Below are 17966 nucleotides of genomic sequence, written 5' to 3'. Positions count from 1 at the left end.
ACCCAATTTATGTTCCAATAGCATTCAATTCTGGTAATAACTCAACACTTCTACCAGCAAGATCCCAAGTGGTACGCAAAATAGAACTATCCTCAGCAGAAAATAACATTTTAATTCCGAATCAGGAAATTAAACCGGGCGTTTATGTTGCAAACACTATTGCAACAGCCCAACGTACTTTTGTCCGATTCTTAAATACCACAGATAAATGCCAAATAGTAGGCTTTAACAATATAAAATTTGAATCACTTTCGAACTACGATATAGTTCAAAATACCAAAGATATAAGAAAAGAATCTGTAATTCATAAATTGAAGAAAAATTTCCCAATACTATTCAAAGACAAACTCGAAAAGTTATGCACTGAGTATAGTGATGTGTTCGGACTTGACACCGAACCGATCAAAACAAATAATTTGTATAAACAAAAATTAAGACTTAAGGATGATGAACCGGTATATGTGAAAAATTACCGGAGTCCGCATAGCCAAATAGACGAGATCCAGCGACAAGTTGGAAAGTTAATCGAACAGGGTATTGTTGAACCGTCTGTTTCGCCTTATAATAGCCCACTCTTACTAGTCCCAAACTTTTCTTTCTTTTCACTTTCGGGATCTAAAGGAAAAAACTGGCGATTAGTAATTGACTATCGTTAAATAAACAAAAAATTGCAAAATATTGTTCTTGCCTTGACTTAATGTCAGGTTTTCATAAAATTGAACTAGAAGAAAAATCAAGAGATATAACGTCTTTTTCAACGAGCAATGGCTCATATCGTTTCACACGATTACCTTTCGGTCTAAAAGTATAATTCATTTCAGAGAATAATGACAATAGCATTCTTGGGGCTTGAGCCAAGTCAAGCTTTCCTCTTAATGGATGATTTAATCGTTATTGGTTGTTCTGAACAACATATGATTAAAAATTTAGTAGATTTTTTTAAACTTTGCAGGAAAAACAATCTAAAACTGCATCCAGAAAAATGCTCATTTTTTATGCATGAGGTGACATTCCTAGGTCACAAATGCACAGAAAAAGGAATCTTGCCAGACGACACAACATTTGACGTCATCAAGAATTATCCAGTCCCACATGATGCAGATAGTGCTAGACGTTTCGTTGCATTTTGCAATTACTATAGACGTTTCATAAAAAATTTCGCCGAATATTCCCGGCACATAACAAGATTATGCGAAAATGCATTCCAATACTTAAAAGAAAAGCTCGTTCAACCTAATCTATTGCAGTACCCAGATTTTAGCAAAGAATTTTGCATAATCACAGATGCAAGCAAACAAGCATGTGGAGCAGTTTTAACACAAAACTATAATGGACTCCAGCTTCCAGTTTCATATGCATCAAGAGCATTCACTAAAGGTGAAAGCAACAAGAGTACTACAGAACAAGAGCTAGCTGCAATACACTGGGCAATAACATATTTTCGACCATATATATATGGAAAACATTTCACAGTGCGAACAGACCATAGACCATTAACATATTTGTTCTCCATGGTCAACCCGAGTTCAAAACTAACACGCATGCGGCTAGAATTGGAAGAGTACGACTTTACAGTAGAGTATTTGAGAGGTAAAGATAACTTTGTGGCAGACGCCCCATCAAGGATAACAATATCCGATCTAATTGACATGAACAAAAAAAGTCCTGAAAGTCACTACCAAAGTAGACAAAACAATTTCTGCGCAGAAAATAAACAAGAACTATTGCCAAGGCAAAATCTTGAAAAAGCTTCCAAGCCCAACGTATATGACGTTATTGTAAATGACGAAGTACGAAAAGTAGTGACCTTGCGAATAACTGATTCCTCGACCACATTCAAACATGGCAAGAAAGTTATAGCAAGAATTGACATTTGCGATATGTATACCAATGGAATCCTCGACTTAGGTCAGTTTTTTCAAAGGCTCGAACAAGAAGCCGGTATACTTAGTATCACCAAAGTAAAAGGGGCACCGAGCGAAAAGATCTTTAAAACTATTTCAATAGAATCTTTCAAAAATATGGGCAATAAAATTTTACAATTTTTAAGAGTAGCGCTACTCAAGCCGGTGACCCAAGTAAATAATGAGAAAAAAAAAGAAGCGATATTGTCTACATTCCATGACGATCCAATTCAAGGAGGTCATACAGGCATAAATAAAACAATTACAAAAATAAAGAGACGATATTATTGGAAAAACATGACTAAATGTGTAAAAAAGTACATTAATAAATGTCCAAAATGCCTGACGTCGAAAACGACAAAACATACAAGATCACCTATGATTATAACCGAAACACCACTATATGCTTTTGACAGAGTGATAGTAGACACGATCGGTCCACTACCACATTCGGAAAATGGGAATGAATGCGCAATCACATTAATATGTGACCTGACAAAGTATTTAGTAGCAATTCCTGTTGCAAACAAAAGTGCAACAACTGTAGCAAAAGCCATATTCGAATCTTTTATTCTGAAGTACGGTCCAATGAAAACGTTCATTACGGACATGGGAACAGAATATAAAAATTCCATTATTACTGACCTGTGCAAATATTTGAAAATAGATAACATAACATCTACAGCACACCATCACCAGACATTAGGTACCGTTGAAAGAAGTCATAGGACCTTCAACGAGTACATTCGTTCATATATTTCAGTAGATAAAACTGATTGGGACATATGGTTACAGTATTTCGTGTATTGTTTTAACACAACACCATCAGTAACACATAATTATTGTCCATATGAACTAGTATTTGGTAGACAAAGTAACCTAACAATTCAATTTAATAGCGTTAATACTATAGATCCAATATATAATATAGAAGACTATTCTATGGAAGTTAAGTTTAGATTAGAAAACGCGTATAAAAGAGCTAGAATACTTTTGGAAAACAATAAAATTAAGCAAAATGAAATAAATGATAAATAAGTATCAGATTTTAAAATAGAAATAGGAGACAAGATTTTCTTAAAAAACCAAACTGGTCATAAGCTTGATTCAGTGTATTTAGGATTTAGTAGTAGTATTTAGGTAAAAATAACAATATAAAAAATAGAAACAATAAAGGTAGGTGTTGAGGAACGGTTGCTGAGTTCTTAAACTTAAAATTAAGTTTGAATGTAAACATTACTGATTTCCACAGACTCAAAAGGGTGTCTTAAATGTGAGTCTAAGGAGCATAATGTATACAACTGTGACCAGTTCTTGGAGAGGCGCTACTCATTTTCTAAGGAGAAACGTTTGTGTTTCAGTTGTCTAAGGCCTGACCATGGTATTTCAAGATGTGAATCCAAGTATAGATGCAAACATTGTCAGGACAAACACCACACGCTGCTACATCGCCAAGTCGAAGAAAAGAGCGTTAATCCCACAGTAGCCATGATTGCCGAAAGTCCAATCTATAGAATCACAGAGTTATTTAGCACGTTCTGCGGCAAATCTACAGCCGCGAGGAGAACCAAGGAGAGTATTGCCCACAGCTCTAGTTTTGGCATTAAATGCAAAGGGATCATACACCACTTGTCGTGTTCTCTTTGATAGTGGATGGGAACAATCATACATTTCGGACCTCTGCATACGATCACTGGGCCTCTTACGCTCACCATCTCTTATTATCCAACTATTAGGTCGCGCACATCTGGAGCGAATGCACAGAAAGTTCAAAAAGACAAGTATTATCAGACGTATCTCGCATATTTGACCCGCTTGGTCTACTGGCGCCGGTCATCGTTCAATTCAAGATCCTTTTCCAAGAGCTCTGGCTTCTTAATCTAGATTGGGATTCACCGCTTCCAACTAAACTGGCAAATCGATGGCGTAAGTATCGCGAAGACATTAACAACATAAGGCCGTTGAAGATACGGCGTCATATTGGGTATGTCGGCAAACGAATAGAGTTACACGCCTTCTCAGACGCCTCAATAAAAGTATACGCAGCAGTCGTATACTCTCGGGTCGTGAACCAGGATGGCAGCATAGAGATTTCACTGATCGCGGGTCGCTCCACTTAAGCAGCAATCGCTCCCTCGTTTGGAATTATGTGGCGCACTTCTGCTAAGTCGCCTGATCGCATCAATCAAGTTAGCTTGGAAGGATCTAGAAATCACCGTATATGCTTGGTGTGATTCGACAATTGTGTTGGCATGGCTGAACCATTTGCCAGCTAGTTTGAAGACGTTTATTGGCAATCGTACTGCCAAAATATTGGAAGTAATACCAAGGGACTCGTGGCACCATGTTAATACCAAGCAAAACCCCGCAGACTGCGCTTCTAGAGGAATGCGCTTCTCGAAGAACTCATTGGTCGTGTTTCTTCCTGGCCGAGACTTGTGCGCATTGTGGCATACATTTTACGATTCATTCGACACATAAAAAACCCCCAAGAAAGGTCAGACACTTTCGCGATAACCAATGACGAGTACAAGGCGGCTAGGAACCTATGTTTGCAGCAAGCTCAAGACGAATGCCATAAAGAACGAAAATCGCTACGAAATGAAGGATGCGTACCAAAAGGCTCGAAGCTGTGTACCCTGACGCCGATTCTAGATGACATTGGGCTTCTACGTGTAGGAGGTCGCCTCAATAATTCAGAGTTATCATATTCAGCCAAGCATCCGCTCATCTTGCCGAGGAAGCATCGCATATCTCACCTGATTTTGGAACACGAGCATCAGCATAATCTACACCCAGGAGTTTGGCCCTCTTTGTCATCGTTCGTCAACGTTTCTGGATAATGGGAGCCAGTAATCTGATTCGTAAAGTTACTCACAACTGTCTGAAGCGCTTCAGACGGCGAGCACATACCAGCAACCAACTAATGGCCGCACTACCGGCAGTGAGAGTTCGGCAAGCATATCCGTTCGAAAATACAGGCTGCGATTATGCTGGCCCAATCATGATGAAGACACATGAAGGAAGGAACGCTCGAAAGGAAAAAGTATGCATATGTCTCTTCGTATGCTTGGCAACCTCAGCTTTACACTTGGAGCTGGCTACAGACCTTAGCACTGATACCTTTTTGGCTGCTCTTAGACGTTTCATTTCACGGCGAGGCAAATGTGTGACGATGTTCAGAGACAATGGACGAAACTTCGTGGGAGCCAAAAGAAGTCTTAACGAAATGGAACAATTAGTTCAATCCCAGCTGCACAATAACAAGATAGCAGAGGCGTTATCGATCGAAAGCATCAACTGGAAGTTCATACCGCCACATGCGCCTCACTGGGGAGGCAAATGGGAATCGGCTGTTCGCTCTGTGAAGCTTCATTTACACCGAGTAATCGGCCACGCCGTTCTTATATTCGAACAAATGCAAACGTTGTTAACACAGGTGGAAGCTGTGATCAACTCACGGCCTCTTTGTGCCACTTCCGATACAGACGTTGGATATCTTTCGCCCGCTCACATGCTGATCGGTCGTCCTTACACCACAGTGCCAGATGGAGATTTGGACCAAGTGCCGGCAAACAGATTGGATTACTGGCAGCAATCTCAAGCCATGTTGCAAGGCTTTTGGAAAAGGTAGCATCTTGAGTACCTTACGTCGTTGCAGCAGAGGCCAAAATGGTTAATGAAATCGACAAACCTGAAGCCTGATGACCTCGTATTAGTAAAGGATTCTCATACTCCTCCGGCTTCATGGATCCTGGCTCGCATTATCGAGACGATCCCTGGCCCAGACGGTCTAGTACGAGCCCTTAGGTTAAGGACTGCTACAGGAGAGATGACCCGTCCCATAACCAAGGTGGCTCCCCTGCCAGCTTCAGAAACATTGTTTCAGGGTCCGGCGGTATGTTGAGGAACGGTTGCTGAATTCTTAATTTATTCTGAACTTTAAGTTGCATGGTCACACCTTTTTTGGCTGATGCAATATCAAGCGTCTGGTGAAAAACGAGAATGTATGTTGAGTTCAGTTAATTGCTTATTGGCCAACCAAAACCATGGAGTGAAATAAAAGTTATTTTATAATTAAACGAACCAGCAAAGTTAATTTATGATTCATCAGTAGGATACAAAAAGGACATAAAGATACATTAAAAAAAAAAAAAAAGAAAAGAAATATATAATATCAAAAAGTAATTAAAAAAACTATATATATATATAAAAATTTTTTATATAAAAATATTTATTAAATATTTCTATAGTAATGGAACCCGGTCCTTTTTGCAACTTTATTACAATATGTCTTATGCATTTATAATCGGCAATGTCAATTTATTAATGATAGCAAAATCATCAGCGTCAGAGCAGTGAACGGCGGAGTGACGTCATACAAATACTTCATGTATTCTGCTGGGTATACGAGAGCTAGGCGTATCATACTCTAGTTTCTTGCATATTTTTGCCTGCTACCTTGGCGTAGTGCATACGAGATTTTTCCACATCAGGTTTGCTCGTATGTTTAGGAGATTTCCTTCCTTAGCGATTAAAAAAAAAAAAAAAAAATAGCCAAATGCCTTGTCATCTAATTAGTGACGCGCATGAATGGATTAACGAGATTCCTACTGTCCCTATCTTTTCAGTCTTGTTTTAACTGTTGTTGCGTGCGGTCGTATCGCGAAATAGAGACGCCGATAAACGGTAAAATGTTTACTTGAAGTAAACAAGTGGATTAAGCAGACAAGCAACGGTAACTTGTTTACAAGTTGACTGTTCGTGTGAGTGACAGTGCGAGTGTGTGTGTGAGCACGTGCCCAGTACAGTGGACACTCGATAAGAGTGCTAGTACAGTGTGCCCTCGCTAAAAGGGCCAAGTGCATAATTCGGCGTGCGTGATCGAACTCGTGCGTGAGCCGATAGTTCGAAACGAAAACACGAAACATTTTTTTCGAATTTTTTCGTGCCACGAACAGTTCGTGGAGAGCCGTCGTTATGAACGGTTCGATGAAGCGTAGTGGAAACGCCGTCAGCGTGATGAGCGCCATTGAGCAGGCCTACAATATGTAACTCAATACCGATACCTGGGCATCACAGTCGGCGATCGGCTTAATTTTCAGCCGCACATCCCAGGATTACGGGGTAAGTTGGCTGGAGTCAGTGGTGCACCTAGTCGCGTTCTGAGGGTCGACTGGGGTCTCAGTCCCCGATCCAGATGCACTGTGTATGCCGGACTCATGGTGCCTTGTGCGCTATTTGGTTCCTCAGTGTGGTATTCCGCGGTTAAGAGTACGATGGTCGCCAGGAGGCACCTCTGCTCTTGCCAGAGAGTCATGCTCTTAGGATGCCTGCCGGTATGCCGTACAGTGTCCACTGTGGCACTGCAGGTGCTTGCTGGAGCCCCACCTTTGGACTTGGTTGCCAAGCATCTGGCAATTAGGTACAAGGTGATGCATGCTCATTACACGAACAATTCGTAGAGAGCCGTCGTTATGAACGGTTCGATGAAGCGTAGTGGAAGCGCCGTCAGCTTTATGAGCGCTTCCAGCGCTGTTGAAGGCGCCCGCAGCGCTGCGTCAGGCGTCGAGTCGGCCTCGGAATCACCGCTAGTGACACCATGGTCGATTCGGGCGCAGAGATGACGCTTGTCGTCGGAAAACGGGGGAAGAAGTCCCGTAAGGCGAAGGCTAGCTCGGCTCGTTCGTCGCCGGTGCTTGAGCAAGTCGCTCCCGTCACAAAGAAGCCACATTTGGACAGCGTGTCCATGCCCGCCACCGCCGTTCCGCCCGTGAAGCCAGCCAAACGGAAGGCTGCCGTTGCCTCACCCGCTGCTGTTGAGAGTCCTCCCGCTGGACCAGCCGTTTCCGAGACGGAAATGAGCTTGGCGAATCGTCGCCGGTGGCTCGTCTGCAATTCTTGCAGAGATTGACGCCTCAGGGCAAGCCATTAGAAATGCCATGGTTGGCATGGAGCCACTAGCTGCGATGCAGTTATGCCATCAGACGGCTGGAGGAGTTGGCGACTTCGCTGACCCTCAGAAACGCGTTGTTGGAAGCGGCAGCGAGCAAACCTGCTGCACAGCCGCCCACCACACATGTTGCTGCACCCGCGGCTATGCATACTGCTGCATACCACGGTGCCTTCCCCGCGGTCACCGCCAGAGCTGCTCCCGTTGTCCCCGTCCCTGGAGTGCCGGTCGCCGCACCACGCTTCAGCAAGCCAGCTGAGAAGTGGTCCGCGGTGGTCACGAGTCGGGACCCGAACGTGTCGAGCAAGCAGGTGGCCGAGCGGGTGATGAAGGAGGTCGCACCGACGCTTGGAGTGTGTGGACATGAGGAACGCGTGCTTAGGAGCGGAGGCGCTGTGATCCGCACGCCGTCGGTAGGCGAGCCAAGGCGGGTGGTAGCGAACAAGAAGTTCGCAGAAGTTGGCCTTAACGCACGGCAAAATAAAGCGGCAAAGCCTTCGCTCAGGGTGATAGGCGTGCACATGAAGCATACCCCGGAGGGCTTCATGAAGCAGCTTTATGAAGGCAACTTCAATAAGATGACGGTAGAGTCCTTCAAGAAGGCAGTACACATAGTGTCGAAGCCCTGGACTGCGCAGGTAAACGACTCGATTGCGGCCCTACTGGAAGGTAACGACAGGTTTTATATCGAGTGGTTCAGTTGTAGGTTCCACTGGATAGTAAGATCTCACTGTACTGCCATGCGCATGCTAAATTGACAAGCGTCTTTCAGTACATGGATACCATACTGCTACTGGCGAGTAGTACTCCGCTCATCCTCTGCCTAGATTCGAATGCTATATCTCCGATGTGGTTCAGTAAACGCTACGATAGCCATACGTGGCAAGCGATGAACTACAGATGGGGTGAGCAGCTAGAGGATTGGATTCTCGCTAGCCGAGCCGGAGTTGTCAACAGATTCAGCGAGGTGTACACGTTCGATAATCGCCGTGGACAAAGCGATATTGACGTAACAATTGTAACCGAAGCAGCGTCTACGTGGGCCGCGTATGACTGGAGCGTGGACGAGTGGGAGATGAGCGATCACAACATTATCACCGTTGTGGTGACGCCTTCCCCAGACACAGTTGAGAGCACACTTGCTCCTGTGCCGTCCTGGAAGCTCAGAAATGCTAACTGGCGTTTGTTGGACTACGTACTGGTAGAGGAAATTCGGGAGCGCCTTCCGTTGGAGCACATCAGAATGTCGCCGTTGGACTCCCCGGTGTCTGCACTACGCCTTGCCGTACAGTCTACGTGCGACAGGGTGTTAGTTCGCAGAACGTCGCGAGCCGCTGGAAAGGTGAAGTGGTGGACCACTGAACTGAGTACAAAACGCAATCTGGTAGATAAACCCCATTGGACTCAGCGTGGTGTTGCGTTACACAACCGGGTGCTGTACCCGTAGACCAGCAGAGGTTTAAGATAGGCCTCGCTCCTTACCCAGGGGGAATGTCATGTCCGACAGCATGGCATTCAACAGGCACTGATGAGATGTTGCAATAGCAGTATTTTTGAAGGGCGTTTGGTTGACGCATTATTTTGACCCGCTGTACTATATGTCACAAATGTGGCATATTAGAGTACCGTGGTTGTAAACCCTATCGATGGGTACACGTCACGTTAAATAAACTCGACTTCATGTCCCTATCTACTATCTAGCGAAGCCACAGCCAAGGGAACGGGCTTGGAATAATTAGCGGGGAAAGATCTTGACTCTAATTTGGCAGTGTAAGGAGACATAAGAGGTGTAGAATAAGAGGGAGATATTATTCCTTGTGTTTGATATCGCCAATGAAATACCACTACTCTTATTTTTATACCATACACCCATAGGGTGAAATGGTATATTAAAGTCGCCAAAATGTATGTAACAGGCAGAAGGAAGCTTCTCCGACCCTATAAAGTATATATATTCTTGATCAGGATCAACAGCCGAGTCGATCTAGCCATGTCCGTCTGTCCGTCCGTCCGTCCGTCTGTATGAACACGCAGATCTCGGAGACTATAAGAGCTAGAGCCACCAAATTTGGTATGTATACTCGTGTAGTATGCACATGTTCAGAGTTAATTGGAATTTCGGCCACGCCCCCTTACGCCCCCAGGAATCACATAAAACTGTTTTTCTTAAAAAGTATGACAGCTAGAGACATCAAATTTAGTTTGTATACCCGATTAGTTAGTGCGCAGAAATTAACTGTTCAAACTTTTTGCCACGCCCCCTTACGCCCCCAGGAATCACACAAAACTGTTTTTCTTAAAAAGTATAATAGCTAGAGACATCAAATTTGGTTTATATGCTCGGTTAGTTAGCGCGCAGAAACTAATTGTTTAAACTTTTTGCCACGCCCACTTCCCCCCCTGAATTTACATAAAAGTGATTTCCTTAAAAACTATGATAGCTACCGACATCAAATTTAGTATGTAGACTAGCTTAATAGACGCGCAGATATTGGCTATTTAAACATTTTGCCACGCCCACTTCCGCCCCCGTAAATTAAACAAAACTGATTTTGTCAAAAACTAACAAAGCTAAAGTCACCAAATTTAGTATGTATACTGGCATAGTATGCGCGGAGAATTTATATATTTTCACATTTTGTCACGCCCACTTCCGCCTCCATAATTTAGATTTCCTCCTGTAGTTTTTTGACTATCGCATTTAAATTTGGCAGACTAATTTATCTTATCTATTTCTACCAAACTACCAAATTTTATTGAAATCGGACTAGAAACATGTAAAATATGCGTATGAACGTATTTTACTACGCGGTCCACAAGGCCAGAATTGGACGTTGGCTAGTAGCGGCGCTAGAGTGCTCGTGTGTTTGTAGAGTGAGCGAGATAGCACATAGTATAAGACATGTAAAAACAATTTAATAGACATACATTTGGTCTTCGAAATTTGAAATATTTGTTTCACCAGGTGTATGGTATACCCAAGTCGACGAGTCGACTTACTTGCTTCATTTTTTTTATTTATTTTATTTACGTCAACTAACACAGCAGTCGACGAAAAAGCTTAAGCTAAAGACAGATAGTAATTAAATGAAGAAGGTAGCTTAGCTTTATACACAACTAAATATCCCCGACCCGGTGGAGGTGTTTTATTTGCACAAGGTGCCAGCTATGCCCCGATTCACAGCCAATGTGGCCAGGGATGAGTTGCAGCCAATCCAAGTCCAGAATATTTTCATTGGTTTCGCTGTAGATGATTAAAAAGTATAGCGCGAAGAGAAGTGACAGAAAGATGAGGAGAGATAAGGTGAGAAAGGTTGTTAAAAGATTGGCAAAGAACACGAAGAGGTTCGTGAAGAGAGTAGTTAGTCAGACATCTACTAAGGTGAATAGGAAAAAAGTTTCTGGTCCGACGTGAGGGAACACAAAAATACAGCGTATCTAGTAAATTGGTAGAAATGACTTCGCCGTTGACTAGTTTATGGAGAAAGAGAATGCCAAAAACAAGCCTACGGTTATAAAGTTAAGGAAGATTAATAAAAAGAAGTCTGTCAGAATAAAAAGGTAGGCGAAGACCCAAGTCCCAATTTAGACCGCGTAGCGCAAACTTAAGGAATTGCTTCTGTACCGATTCAATACTACGCTGGTGAACATCATATTGCGGGTTCCACACTGGCGAGCAATATTCTAGAGTAGGGCGAACTAACGAAGTGTATAAAACCTTTGTTACATAGGGATCATCAAATTCTTTGGCCCAACCTTTAATGAAGCCGAGAAGGCTGCTTGCTCTGTTGACAATTGAAGAAATATGAACATTAAATAGAAGTTTAGGGTCAAACATAACGCCTAAGTCTTTGAATGATGGAACACAATCTAACAGAACAGACTTAATAGAGTAATGAGCTAGGAGCGGAGACAAACGACTGAAAGTCATAAAAGAACACTTAGAGGCATTAAGGTGTAATTTATTAACGTGGCACCAATCACAGAACGCATCGAGATCTGATTGCAAGTACTGTTGGAAAGAAGGATCATTATAGGAATAACAAATCTTGACGTCATCCGCAAACATGAGCACGCGTGAATGAGCCAAGGCCAAAGGCAAATCATTTATAAACAATGTAAATAATAGTGGGCCCAGATGACTGCCTTGGGGTACACCTGACGTAACTCGAACAGTTTTAGATATCAAGGAACGAAAAGACACCTTTTGGGTTCTGCCAATAAGATACGACTTTAACCAACCCAATAATTTTGGTGAAAAACCCATGATGCTAAGTTTCGCGAGAAGCAAAGAATGATAAACCGTATCAAAAGCCTTACTGAAGTCAGTATAAATAACATCAGTTTGACACTTTTTACGGAAGCCATGGTGTAAAAGGGTAGTCAATTCTAAAAGGTTGGTAAGCGACGAACGACCTTTCATGAAGCCATGCTGACAAGGAGAAATAGTGGATCTGGATAGATGTTGAAGGGAAGACGTAAAAATTTTCTCAAACAGTTTAGGTATTGCCGAAAGTTTGGCAATGCCACGGTAGTTAGAAACATCCGATTTGCTACCCTTTTTAAAAAGCGGAATAATAAAAGACTCCTTCCAAATATCAGGAAAGCTACAAGTCTCACTCGATATAAAGAATAACCGAGCTAAAGGCTTAGATAGGGAAATCGAACACATTTTAAGGATGCAACTAGGTATATTATCAGGCCCGGGAACGAAGGAAGACTTTATAGATGTGTTAAGATCCGATTATTTTTCTTCTGCAATCCATCATCGATCACCGGCTAACTCGCATGGCTCAGGAATGGATTCGACCTCGATGGATGGATTAATCGGGTAACAAAAAAATTATACAAAAAACGTTACACTCGGACGGGAAGATGGATTATGGAATTATTAATTAGCTGGTATATTAATTAGGATCTACCCACCCTACCTTGGGCCCCGTACTCCCTGGCAGCCCCCATGTTCTGTGGACTAGCCCGTCGTCATCTCACCCCCACATAGACAAGACTCTACTCAGACATTTCTCCTTTTTTTATCACACATATATTATATTAAACAATTTCACTTTTTTTTTTACAATAATAACTGAGCCTAACCAGGGTACCACTGGGACGAATACAAATATAAATTAAATAAATAATATAAATAAACAAAATACAATTACTTATTCTAACAGCCTAATGTTGAGGTTAAATGGAAAAAAAAAACCTGGAGCACCCGGATCTGGGTGGGCGATTGGATCCCGTCGAATTGGCTGTCCGAAGGCTCCTGTGTGTGTCCGTCCTGCGTCTCGCATGCAATTCTTGGTCTTCAAGGATGGGTAAGATGCTCCTTCTAGGCACACGCACTTTTCAGTTTTTTTTTTTTTCTCCAACTTAACAACTCCACGTGCCTTCTAGAACTTGACTCCCTTTTTTTCTCGTCCTCTTCCTCTTTTTTCCCAAAAAAGACTCAACTCCTCCACTCTCTTAGATTCCTAAAAATTCAAATTTTGTTCCCGGAACCGGAACCACTCCCAGAACTAGCTCGGTTCCCTTGGTTTTTTCCCGCCAAATTCCCAGCTAATTTTCTAGCTAACGAGCCAGCACCATCGATAACAGCTGTATTGTTGTATATCAATTATTTGGCCCATAACAGCACACTTCGGTTTTCGGTCTTACCAGGAAACAGGAGTGAAAAGTGGGCCTTGTCTAGGTTCTGAGGATCATTCTCGCCCAACGCAGGCCCTCGCCCACACCCTGAGGTACCTTCTCTCAGTCAGCCGATCATATTTTTCCGCCACAATCATTAGTTAGCCGGGAAAACTACAGGCATCTGCATCTACTGCTTCAAGTCCTTGGCGTGGAAAACTCCCAATCGGATGCCATGTAAGTTCTCTAATTCATACATGTTTTTGCCCACTGGTTTCATTATCCTGCATCGAGAATACCTTTTGCAGAATTTTGCATTTATATTTCGCCTGAAGTCGCTGAGAACGAAGTTGCGCTTCCACACCTCCTGTCCTGGTCGGTATTGTATCTCTCTAGCTTTTAAATTATACCTTTTTTTCGAATTTTCAAAGGCTTGATGGGCCCTGGCCACGATCTTTTCCTGGAGGATTTGCAATTGGTCTTCTCTGGGCAGTTGCTTAATTTCCACTGCCGCATCAGCATCCAGCTTCCGAGCCAATCGGTAGTCGCCCCCGTTGCCAAACATGTGTTGGCCAAACATCGCATAATACGGAGATGTTCCAATCGTTGAGTGCACCGCGCTTCTCAGTGCCGCTTGTATCTCTGGTATCTTTACATCCCAATGCGTGTGATCCTCGCCAACATGTGTTCTTATCGCCGCCAAAATAGACTGATTCACCCGCTCCGATGCGTTTGCCTAGGGTGAATAGGCTGCTGTCCGCGTATGTGTGATCCCGAAACGGGACACCATTTCCTCGAACTCCTTGGAGGTAAACTGTTCCCAGTTGTCGGTGTGTACTATCTCCGGTACTCCAAACGTGTTAAAGAGTTCCTCCCTCAAGAACTTTATTGTCGCTGCGGACGTCGCTTTTGGCATGGTTTTGAGCCACACAAACTTAGTAAAGTGATCCAACACTATTAGAATATAGGCATTGCCTTTCCGGGATCGTGGATATTTGCCTAGGAAGTCCAGATACAGCTTCTGTATCGGCCGCGACGTGCACACCTCTGCTCCCATAGTTGGTCTGGTCGTCTGCGTGGTATGTTTCGCCTCCTTACACGTATCACATGCAGCAATGTAATTTTTGACTTGCACGGCCATTCGTGGCCAATAGTAAAACTGTTTAAGCCTGCCGAGCGTTCGTGCGACTCCACCGTGCATCGCCTCTTCGCTATCATGCGCTTGCTGTATGAGTGTATGGGTCAATGCCTCTGGTATCCACAATTTCCACGCCACATCCCCGATTTCATTATCGGTAATCCGCATCCTCTTCAGCACCAATCCGTCTTCTGCATGTAGGTCCGGTAATTTATCTGGATTGGACAGCACGCACTTGTATCGTTGCCGGTACTCCTCGCTTTCAAATTCGGTAGTCTCAAAATCAAAAAAATTCAATTCCTCGATTACCGCGGTCCGCGACAACATATCTGCCACCACGTTGTCCTTTCCTTTCTTATGCTCTATCACGAAATCGTATGACTGCAATGCCAATGACCAGCGAGCTAATCTCCCATTTAAATCTTTCAGCGTCATCAACCACTGGAGACTCGAATGATCTGTGATGACGGTAAACGGCATAAGCTCTACATATGGACGGAATCTCTCTATCGCCTTGACTGCTGCTAAACATTCCTTCTCCGTTACCGTATAATTTAACTGGGCTCCTCGTAGCTTCTGTGAAAAGAATGAGATAGGCCTCTCGTTTCCTTCGTCATCCTGCTGGAACAGGGCAGCTCCCAATCCTACATGGCTCGCATCACACTGAATGAAGAATCTGCGGCTAAAATCAGGATGTACTAATACTGGAGCGTTGATTAGGGCTTGTTTAAGTAAATTAAATGACTCGGTAGCCTCCTTTGTTAACTTGAATTTTCCTTTCGATTTCAGGCAATCGGTCAACGGTGCTGCTTTTTCTGCAAAGCCTTGGACGAATCGACGATATCAGCCGGCCGTCCCTAGAAAGCTACGGAGCTGTCTCACCGTGTTTGGCAATGGAATTTCCGTGATCGCTTTCACTTTATCGGGATCCGTCTTTAATTTTCCATCTCCGATCACAAATCCCAGGTATTTAAGGAATCTGAAGCAAAATTTTGATTTTTTTAATCCGATAGTTAGATTGGCCTTCTTCAAACATTCAGCTACTGCCTTCAGATGCTCCATGTGCTCTTCAAATGTGCGGGATATAATCAGAAGATCATCCAGATATACGAATACGTGGCTTCTCAAGCCTTGGGGAATGACCTTATCCATGAGTCGGCATAAGCGCTGCGCCGCATTGCAAAGCCCGAAAGGCATTCTGCGGAACTGATACAGCGGGCGCCCCGGGATGGTAAATGCCGTGTATTTCCGACTTTCCACCTCCAACTCTACCTGCCAGAACGCGTGCCTTAGGTCAACACTACTAATGAAGATCGTATCCTCGACCCGGCTCAGAATGGACTCAATATTTTGCAACGGGTAAGCATCTTTGATTGTTACTTTATTCAATTTCCGTGCATCTAAGCAAAGTCTATTTTTCCCAGGTTTCTGCACCAATGTTACCCTATTGTTCCACGGGCTTTCGCTCAGTTCGATCACTCCCAATTTGAGCATTTCGTCGACCTCTTGGAACAACAACTTCTGCTTTGGTGGTGATACTGGATAGAATCTCTCTTTCACTGGCACTGTATCCAGCACCAGTTGGATCGTGTGCTCTTCTAATGTGGTACGTCCGAGTCCACATTTCTCATATGCCTGAAACTGGTCACAGACTTCTGCCAGGACCTCTTGTTGCGTCTCGTTGAGGACATGTGGTTCCACCGGCTCTTTTTGGAATTAAACTCCTCATCCTCGATGGACAACTCCTCTACTCCCAAGAGATCAGGTGCGAGCTCGAATTTGCGCCAGAAATCTAGGCCTAAGTATAACCTTTGACGCAGTGACGGGCACAGGTACAGCGTCATTTCTTGTGTTCTACCTCGATACGTCATATGCACATCCACCTTTCCCGTTATAGCATGATTCACTCCTCCTGCCGTTTGAATTTTCGAGTAATATGTTTTTCTTTTTAATTCCAGTTTATTCACCAGACCTTCACATCCGTCGCCCAGGAAACTCACTGAAGCTCCCGTGTCTAGCAGACCTTCTACGTGAAACTTTTGCATCTTTACCGTAGCGAATGCCCGATTCTTCTTTTGCCTTGACACTGCTTCTAAGGCCGAACAAACCTCTTGGCGTTTTGTTCTTCGTTGTCTGTACCGCTCTCTCACACGCTTGACTCGGTTAGACATGGCCTTTTTCCTATTGGTTCCTTCTACCAATCCCAATGGGTTCCGTTTTTCACTAAATTGCTGGTGAGAATATGCTGATATGGGTAGGTTAGATTGTTTATATTCTAATTTATTATATATTGGCCTTAATCTATTAACAATATCTATTTCTAACATGCAATTTTTGGAGGTTTTCACTAGTTCTTCCGCGGCCCTGAGCGCAACTCCTCCCTCGTTTTGCTCCGCATCGCGTTTCCCGCCTGGCATTTGGGGCATTTGGGTAACACTACTCCTGGTAGTTGTAGCAGAATGTCTTGCGAACTACACTCTCGCACTCCCAAAATGTATGGCCCTTCTCCGCACAGTTCCAACAGGCGAGTTCTGCCCGATCCTTGCTGCCTTCGCGTGGCTTATACACCGCTTCAACAAACTCCACTTCATGACCTTCGGGCTCGGCCAAAACCGCTTCGTGTAGTTGATGCCGATCCCTCTGCACTCTATGCGGCTCCGCTCCTCCCGATGCACGAGACCATCTAGTTGCCAAGAGTCTCTCCGCCTCATGGCATTCCTCTCGCAACTTCTCCAGGTTTGTTATCCATATTGGATAAATAATTTTCGATATACTGTCTTTGATATTAACCTTAATTACTCTGATCAGGTCATGGTCCGAGAAGTTGCTTTCTAAGCGTGATCGGAGGCTAAACATCGCTTGGAGGTATTCATTCACGCTTTCTCCTGTCCTTTGTCGCCGCTCTCGCAACTCACGTTCCCGCTCAAAGTTTGATCGTTGCGTCTGGAATCTCTGCTGCAGTGCGTGCTTCATATTTGGCCAATCTGCTGGTCCTGCTGAGCGTACGTGCATCCAGTACCATTCCTTGGCCTGCCCTTCTACCAAGCAGTGGAAATCTCGCAGTACTTCGCCCCAACTTACTTGGTACGCCGTCTGTAAGTGCTCCAGACGAAATATAAATTCATTTACTGGCATTCCTTTCTCGGATGTACGATTTCGGGACGCTGTTCCGTTGTTATTGGCACTCCAGATTGTTGCCTCGTACCTTCAGGCCAATGCCAGGAAGATCGTTGTGGTGGACGACTTTCCAGATTCTCACGTTACTGTCGCTCCAATACTCGATGGTCTATGGCTTCTGTAGGATGGATTGAAGCCCTCTCTCCTTGGACATTGGTGGATC

At 43.8% G+C, this 17966-nt stretch overlaps 1 long non-coding RNA gene across 1 annotated transcript; it reads left to right on the top strand.

The window, feature by feature from the left end:
- The first annotated feature begins 15486 nt into the window (after positions 1-15486).
- LOC137572160 (uncharacterized) lies at positions 15487-16190 on the top strand. Its single transcript, XR_011031545.1, has 3 exons — positions 15487-15592; positions 15667-15985; positions 16051-16190. It is a non-coding gene; the product is annotated as an uncharacterized lncRNA (long non-coding RNA).
- Positions 16191-17966: the final 1776 nt, after the last annotated feature.

This window comes from Drosophila tropicalis, unplaced genomic scaffold (genome assembly GCF_018151085.1).
Source record: "Drosophila tropicalis isolate 14030-0801.00 unplaced genomic scaffold, ASM1815108v1 contig_23, whole genome shotgun sequence".
NCBI lineage: Eukaryota > Metazoa > Arthropoda > Insecta > Diptera > Drosophilidae > Drosophila > Drosophila tropicalis.
The sequence above is the reverse complement of the archived record's forward strand: the minus strand, read 5'-3'. Positions and strand labels throughout refer to the sequence as shown.